We start from the raw sequence: 9,041 nt of genomic DNA, 5'->3' as shown, positions 1-9,041 counted from the left end.
CGCTGTGTTCAACACATGTAAGGTTTCATTCGTTTTTAAAGATTTTATTTATTAATTTGTCAGAGAGACAGAGAGAGCACACAAGCACGGGGAGCAACAGGCAGAGGGAGAGGGAGAAGCAGGCTCCCGCCGAGCAGGAGCCCAGTGTGGGACTCGATCCCAAGACCCTGGGACCATGACCTGAGTGAAAGGCATATGCTTAACTGACTGAGCTACCTGGGTGTCCCAACACATAACAAGATTTCCAAGACTTGTAAGGAAAAAAAGAATATAAAATATGTCATTAATAATTTTTATACCATTTTGGGCTCTCTGCTTGGCAGCAGCCTGCTTCTCCCTTTCCCTGCCACTCCCCCTGCTCGTATTCTCTGTCAAATAAATAAATAAAATTTTAAAAATAATAATGATTTTTATAGTGATCACACGTTGAAATGATAACATTTTGGATATCTTAGGTTAATTAAAATGTAGTTTCAGATTAATTTCACCGGTTTCTTTGTCTTTTTCTTTTTTTGAATGTGGCTATAAAACAACTTAAAATTAATGTGGCTCACATGATATTTCTATTGTCAGAGCTCTAAATGTGGGCGTGCCCCAGGGCTCCCCCTTTGATTTTTTTTTTCTCTACTCTCACTCTCTTACACAGTTTTACTGCTTTAAATACTTCATATATGCCTTTAAATACTCATATAGGCTTAAAATACTTCATACATATACTTCATATATACTCACAGACCTGTGTCTCCAACTGCCTGCTAAGTTCCCCACTTAGAAATCTGATACACATCTCAAGCCGGCTCCTCCCTTGGTCTCCCCAATCTCCACGGACAGCAACTCCACTTGTTCAGGAGAAAACTCTGGCGTCATCTTTGACTCTTTTCTTTCTCTCAAGTGACGCAACTGTTTCTTCCGGGGTTTATATTCAAAGTATATCAGGAGTCTATTTTTCACTATGATGGGGTTCTAGATGCGCCATCCCAAAACACAGTGCCTTGCCATACTGAGTATTTCAAGCTGAAGGAGCTTGAGAAAACAGCAGAAACAGGAAGGTCATTGACCTTCCCCTGACCTTCTGTCCTAGAACAGGTCCTAAGACCCTCATGTAAGAGGCACCCTCCCTATCACCAGAGGAAAAAAATAAACTTATCTCCAACAGAATGAAAAAGCCTCGCTATGTTTTCCCCACTTTGCTACATTTAGCTCATACTCTTTTCCCTATCATATGTTTCCATGATTTTACATTGCATCAAACCTAGCACTAAAAACACTCAGGTTTGGGGTGCCTGGCTGGCTCAGTTGAAAGAGTGTGTGAGTTTTGATCTCGGAGTTGTGAGTTTGAGTCCCATGTTGGGTATAGAGATTTTTTAAAAATAAAATCTTTATTTAAAAAAAATTAAACAGGGGGGACGCCTGGGTGGCTCAGTGGGTTAAAGCCTCTGCCTTCAGCTCAGGTCATGATCTCAGGGTCCTGGAATCGAGCCCTGCATCGGGCTCTCTGCTCAATGGGGAGCCTGCTTCCCTCCCCCTCTCTCTGCCTGTCTCTCTGCCTACTTGTGATCTCTGTGAAATAAATGAATAAAATCTTAAAAAAAAAAAATTTTAAACAGGGGGACCTGGGTGGCTCAGTCAATTAAGCTGCTGCCTTCTACTCAAGTCATGATCCCAGTGTTCTGGGATCAAGTCCCGCATGGGGCTCCTTGCTCAGCGGGGAGCTTGCTTCTCCCTCTGGTGCTGGGGCTGCTGTTCCCCTGCTTGTGCTCTCTCTTTCTCTGACAAATTAAAAAAAAGAAACTTTAAACAAATAAAAAAATAAAAACACTCACATTTAACCATTTGGCGGCGGGGGGGGGGGTGCCTTAATTACCTTCCGAAGGTTCTTATGACATGCAAAATAAATACATATGCTTTTCTCCGGTTCATCTTTATTTTTTTTTTTAAGAGTTTATTAATTTATTTGACAGACAGAGATCACAAGTTGGCAGAGAGGCAGGCAGAGAGAGAGAGAGGGAAGCAGGCTCCCCGCTGAGCAGAGAGCCTGATGCGGGGCTTGATCCCAGAACCCTGGGATCATGACCTGAGCTGAAAGCAGAGGCTTTAACCCACTGAACTACCCAGCTGCCCCTCTCCTGTTCATCTTTATCAGATTAATTTTCATACCTAACCAGGGACCCTAAGAAAGTCTAGGACAACTTTCCTTCCCTACAATTATTTTCCCTTCTACAGCTATTATTTCTGGCCTGGATTACTGGCATGGTGAGTAACAGGTCTCCCTGTTTAGTGTTAACAGGTCCCTCTGCTTCTACCCTTGCGCTGGTAAGTTTATTTTCAACACAGTGCCTGAGGAATCCCTTTAAATTTTAAATGAGTACTTCTCTGCGAAAATCCTGCCCTGACCCCCTATGACACTCAGTAGAAACTGAAGTCCTCCCAATGACTAAGGGCCCTGCACATCTCTGACCAACATCACATCTCCGGCTTTGTCCCCTGCCGTCCCCTGTCACCCTGCTCCAGCCACAAGGGTGTTCTTAACATGCAGGCAGATTCCTGCCTTACAACCCTAGAATTACTTGTGTCTTTTGCCTCGAATGCCCTGCTCCTAGATAGTCCCATGACTGAATATCTAATTTGCCTCCTTCAACTTTTGTTCAGATGTCATGTAACAAAGGGGTTCCCCGGTTTAAAGCTATAATCCAGGGCACCTGGGTGGCTCAGTGGGTTAAAGCCTCTGCCTTCGGTTCAGCTCGGGTCATGATCCCAGGGTTCTGTCCCGCTCTCTGCTCAGTGGGGAGCCTGCTTCCCCTCCTCTCTCTCTACCTGACTCTCTGCCTACTTGTGATCTCTCTCCGTCAAATAAATAAATAAAATCTTAAAAAAAAAAAAAACAACAACTGTAATCTACACATCCCCTTCTCTTTCCTCTCATTTACTTTTACTTTTCTCCAAACTACTTATCACATTCCAGTATCCTATAAAATTTAAGATGCTTATTGTCATCCCACTTGCCACCCTTACCACTAGGGCGGGAGCTCCTCTAGGGCAAAGAATGTGTCTTTGATGTCTCCTAATGCCTTCCAAATGCTTACAACAGCAGCATGGAGTAGGCACTCAGTAAGCATCTGTCGAGTGAATGTTAGGCTAATCTCAAGAGTAGGCGGGTGCAGTACGACAAATTCCTGCTCCATGTGGCCAAGCTGGAAGCAAAAAGGAAAAGCAGAACCACAAATCAGATTCTGAAATTCAGATCAATACATCAATTATGCACCAGGCCCAAATGCAGCCAATCAAATGCTCTGATTTGCGCCTCCTTTTTCTCTGGGACAGGAGGATCCACTTGCTTGGGAAAAAGTGGAATCCTGAAAATCTCATTGGGAATATGCGGAAAGCATCAAGAATTCCTGGAACCCTGACCCTGGCCCCCAGATAGTCTCTTTTCAGGCATGCCTTGGCTGAAAGAGGGCTCCCATTCCAAGACTAAAAATGGAATGCAGTCGGGGAGCATAGGCAGCATTCCATGGGAGATTAAAGAAGATAGGTTCACTGCAAACTCCTTTCTACCTCTTTGTCTTGGGTCTATGCCTGGAGGCTAACGCCATTAAGCAGAAAACAATTGGGGATGCTAAGAAACGGAAGACCCGCCGTCCTGGCCCCGGCTTGATTTTTCAGCTCGGTAGGGATGGAGGTTCACAAGGCAAGACCCGGCAATGTTACAGACATTCCTTCATCCATAAATAAATATTTATTGAACTCCTTTTTTGTATCAGACACATTCTTGGCCTCAAGGAAAAGAGTGGTGATGAATATAAGGTCTCTCTTTTCATGAAGCTTATGTTCTGGTCGGGGAAACAGAAAATAATCAAGTAAAACACGATAGATAGATAATTTCAGATCATGGTACTTGGTAGGCACTAAGAAGGTAATAAAAGGGGAAATGCGGTGGCGTTGGGGTGCTTTAGGCAGGGTCGGCAGGAAAGACCTCTAGGAGAAGGTAAGATTCCATCTGAGAGCTGGATGATGAAAGGGAGCCGGTCGTGCAGAGAACATTCGGGTGGACAGAACAGCAAGCACGGAGGTGCGGGGTTGGAAAGGATGACCAGAGGAAGCCGGTGTGGCTCAAGAGTTGTGAGCCTGAGCAGAAAAGGATAGAAGATAAAGCTGAAAAGACAGGATGAAGTCAGACCACGCAGTGAACAGACACCCACAGTTATAAAGCAATGACTCTGATAGTCTGATTTTAATTGTATAAATAGCACCGTAAACTGTAGGGAGAATTTAAAAGCTAGCTCAGTCGTCCAGGTGAAAGATTATCACAGCTTCCACAAGTGCAGGGATGACTGTGATAGAAATAAAAAGACATGAATGGGTTCAGGAGATAGTAGAGATTTTGGAGTGAGAAGAACAAAATGCTCTGGACAATTAACCAAAGTGATTTGTATTTGACAGAGAAAAGTAAGAGGTGGGATAATTACATACTGTCAGTCACACAGCGTTATACACTTTAGAAGTATATATATGAAACCCAAGGCTACAGGGCTGCCTGGTTGGCTCCGTTGGTTAAGCAGCCGACTCTTGATTTTGGCTCAGGCTCTGATGTCAAGGTTTTAAGATTGAGCCTGAGAGCCCCACCTTGGGCTCTGTGCTCCGTGCTCCAAGCTCGGTGCTCCATGTTCAGTGGGAGTCTGCCTAGCATCCTCTTCCTCTGCCCCGCCCCTGGTGCACATACATGCACACACTTTCTCTCTCTCAAAAATAAATACATAATTTTTTTTTTTTTTTAGATTTTATTTATTTGACAGAAAGAGACACAGTGAGAGAGGGAGCACAAGCAGAGGGAGTGGGAGAGGGAGAAGCAGGCTTCCCACTGAGCAGGAAGCCCCATGCAGGTCTCAATCCCAGGACCCTGGGATTATGACATGAGGCAAAGGCAGATGCTTAAGGACTGAGCCACCCAGGCACCCCAATAAATAAGTCTTTAAAAAAAAAAAACCAAAGAGGGGCATCTGGGTGGCTCAGTGGGTTAAAGCCTCTGCCTTCGGCTCAAGTCATGATCCCAGGGTTCTGGGAGCAAGCCCCGTATTGGGCTCTCTGCTCCGTGGGGAGCCTGCTTCCTCCTCTCTCTGCCTGCCTCTTTGCCTACTTGTGATCTCTGTCTGTCAAATAAATAAATAAAATCTTTAAAAAAATAAAAAAAACCTAAAAACCCAAAGATACACTCTTTCTGTAGCATAAAAAAATAAGCATAAGAAGTTAAATTATACTAATCAGTATTTCAGTATTTTATCTTGGAAATTGTCTAGCTGCCTAATGAATATCCATTAAGTAACTCAATTTATTGTTCAATGTTTTAATTACCCAAAGATCTTGAAAACTAACTTCAAATGGGATAAAAAAAAAAAACCCAACTAACTTCAAATTAATTATTGTTAAGATGAAGTTTGTTAGAATAATTATTCTATTTGGTTAAACACAAATTTATGCTTTTTGTAATCCTAAACATTAAGTAGAAGTCATGCTAACTTATTCAATCAGTAAACCAATTAAGTTTAAGAACATATCTAAGTAGAATAAAAATGTACACTAATATTTTACTTCTATAATTATTTATAATTTACTTCTCTATACTGTCTATAATTCAGAGAAACAAAGCTATTTTTATTAAACCAAAATGTTTAATTTTCCCACTAGTTTTGTTTTAGATTTATTCAAATTATGTTAACTTGAAATCTTAAAATGTTGAGTTATGGGGCGCCTGGGTGGCTTAGTGGGTTAAGCCTCTGCCTTTGGCTCAGGTCATGATCTCAGGCTCCTGGGATGGAGCCCTACATGGGGCTCTCTGCTCAGCGGGAAGCCTGCTTCCCCCTTCCCTTCTGCCTGCCTCTCTGCCTACTTGTGATCTCTCTCTGTCAAATAAATAAAATCTTTAAAATATAAAATAAAATAAAATGTTTGAGTTATTTTATTAAAAAATGCCCTTTTTTCACATTGGAAGTATTAGCAGTTCAGTTTCTTTAGTTTCTGGGAATTTTAAGAATGCTTAATTTATATGAGCTTATTTATCTCTAAGCCAATCAAACTAGTGCTCCTCTAACATATTTTATAAACTAATTTGGTAATACCATCTGAAGGTAGGAAAATATCACACATTCACAGAAAGAGAGGTAAAGTTTCCTGGTTTATAGACATAGAACCATATATACACACTGAAAGACAAAGTTTAAAATTTCAACTGTGAGTCACACACACAACCACGAGATGGGTCACACAGCTAGAAAGTGGTAGAGCCAGGACTTCCAGTGGATTAAGTAGTCAAAATAACACTTCCAGCAGGCCTGCTTTACACTATTGGAAAAAAACAGCAAAGCAAGAGTAAAGATCTCCTCTAAGGAAAGGAGAATGGAAAGGAAACTTCCAAGACAGCTTCAGTCATGGGTCACCAGGCAAGCGCGTGGCAGGACCCGCTGAACAGGGATATTGAGGTGAAAGGTAACATCTACAATCTCAACAGTATTCGGTTAAGCATTTGTTTCCTTGATTAGAGATTGGGTTTGAGTTTCTTGGTCAAAGAATTAAATTGCCAAAAATGCTATCCTCTGACAGGCTCTACATCGTTCCATTCCCTTCAGACCATACCAGGTGGCCTGCTACCTATGCATGCTAGTCTCTTTCAGTGGGCAGAGCCAACCCATGGCTACAAAACTCCAAAAATGGTACCTCCCTCTTCCAAGAACTACTTTTGACCAACTATTCTCAAAACCAGTTAAACTTGGGGCGGGTGGGTGGCTCAGTTGTTAAGCCTCTGCCTTCAGGCTCAGGTCATCATCCCAGCGTCCTGGGATGGAGCCCCACATTAGGCTCCCTGCTCCATAGGAAGCCTGCTTCCTCCCTCTCCCTCTGTTGCTCTTCCGGCTTGTGTTCCCTCTCTTGCTGTGTCTCTCTGTCAATAAATAAATAAAATCTTTAAAACAAAAAACAGGGGCGCCTGGGTGGCTCAGTGTGTTAAGGCCTCTGCCTTCAGCTCAGGTCATGATCTCAGGGTCCTGGGATGGAGCCCAGCATCAGGCTCTCTGCTCAGCAGGGAGCCTGCTTCCCCCCCCCCTCTCTCTCTGCCTGCCTCTCTGCCTACTTGTGATCTCTGTCTGTCAAATAAATAAATAAAATATTTTAAAAAATAAAACAACAACAACAAAACCAAACCAAACCAAAACAAAAGAACTAGTTAAACTGAAGGCTGACTTTTTAGGCTAAATCTCGACAAAATCTCCAAGTCCCTTCCTCAAGACAGAGCATCCTTGGGAATGGTTCTCTCGCTGCAGCAGCATGAATGAAGTCTGGTGTTTCCCAATTTCTGGCTGATCCTTTCCCAGTTTCTGGCACTGTGATCTGGACCCTCTGTTGCTCCATGTGATCAATAAATCAGAAGCTCTTGCTCTCTGCCGGCCTGGGGTTTTCAGTGATTGCACAGCCAAGTAAGTCCTGTGCCTGATAAAGGCACCTTCTCTTCTTTTGAGCATCACTGAAGACTCTCTTGTCCTTGGCATCAGCTTCCTGATTTGCCTTGTTATGCTGACTCAGCGCTCTTGCAGACAAAGTCGGTCCACTCCTGAGGCTCTCCGGGCTGATGACTGTCTCCCATTTGCTCTCATCATTTGAAAATGGGCAATCAGTTCTTCAAAGAACTTCCGCGTCATTGTCCTACTTCTTACCCATACACACCGTTATAGTGCCAATAGCACCCAATACTTGAGGCTCTGACAGGATTATATCACAATTTAAAATTTCGATGACCACTAGGAAGTTGACATGTAAACAAAATTATTTACATACCTGGTGCCTTAGAATAAAAGGATTCCAAAATTCCAAATGATTTGGTGGTTCACAGTATTTGATTGTTGTAAAAAAGCCTCTGAGAAGCAGAAAAAAAATTTAAATTGCTTCCCTTAAAGACTTAATGGACTCTGCTGACCAACCTCAGATGGACCTCTCTTTTGACCTCCTTCCTGTACCTTTACCTCCTCCACTTTGCTCTGCCTTCCCCATCCTCCTTCCATACCATCACTGGGACCCCTATTCTTTCACGGCTCTTTGCTCAACACGTTCCTCTCATTGACAATATCTTCTTAGTGGCTCATAATAAGGAGTGAATGAAATTATCCCCTACCTCAATGGACTTATACATTTAAACTTTGGCCAAAATCAAATTTGCATAATCTAGTTAAAGACTTCACTAATTTTCACACACATGCAAATGATTAAAACTCACAAAAGATTTTAGGATTGTTCTAAAAATTTATAGTCTGGTTAATCCATACCTTTCTGGGACCTAGAGAAGCAAAACTTGGGTAGAAAATGAAGGATGGGGGCGTCTGGGTGACTCAGTCGTTAAGCCTCTGCCTTCGGCTCAGGTCATGTTCCCAGGGTCCTGGGATCGAGCCCCGCATCGGGCTCCTTGTTTGGCAGGAAGTCTGCTTCTCTCTTTGCCGCTCCCCTGCTTGTGTTCCTTCTCTCGATATGTCTCTGTCAAATACATAAATGAAAACCTTAAAAAAAAAAAAATGAAAGAAAATGCAGGATGGACTAATTACCAAATTAAATCATGTTAAATACCATACTCATCAAATTTTAAGCATAGATGGATATTTAAAAGTATAAAAATAAAACAAAATATCTTAGTAGCTTACCTTTTTTTTTTTTTTTTTTTTTAAAGATTTTGTTTCTTTCCTCATTTGAGAGAGAGGGGAGTCGGGGACAAAAAGACTCCACCCTGCGTGCAGAAGACAGCTCGAGCTGAAATCTGGAGTCAGAGGCCCTCTGGCTTCTGGGTGACTCAGTCAGGTGTCTCCCTTCAGCTCAGGTCATGATCCCGGGGTTCTGGGATCAAGTCCCACGTCTGGCTCCTTGCTCAGTGGGGAGCATGCTTCTCCTTCTGCTTGCCACTTCTGCTTGTGCGCGCTCTCTGTCTTCCTCTCTCTGACAAATAAATAAATAAAATTAAAAAAAAAGAAGAAGAAGAAGAAGAAGAAGAAGCTTTTTCAGATCCAAGTGCA

General features: G+C 42.7%; 1 long non-coding RNA gene across 1 annotated transcript; it reads right to left on the bottom strand.

Annotated features, from left to right (window-relative positions):
* Positions 1 to 2,956: 2,956 nt before the first annotated feature.
* On the bottom strand, positions 2,957 to 8,527 carry LOC309849473. Its single transcript, XR_014303713.1, has 3 exons — positions 8,307 to 8,527; positions 7,822 to 7,900; positions 2,957 to 3,191 (listed from the first exon to the last, which is right to left on the bottom strand). It is a non-coding gene; the product is annotated as an uncharacterized lncRNA (long non-coding RNA).
* Between the last annotated feature and the right edge of the window lie 514 nt (positions 8,528 to 9,041).

This window comes from Mustela nivalis (assembly GCF_964662115.1).
Source record: "Mustela nivalis genome assembly, chromosome: 16".
Classification (NCBI taxonomy): domain Eukaryota; kingdom Metazoa; phylum Chordata; class Mammalia; order Carnivora; family Mustelidae; genus Mustela; species Mustela nivalis.
This window is presented reverse-complemented; position numbering and strand designations above follow the sequence as displayed.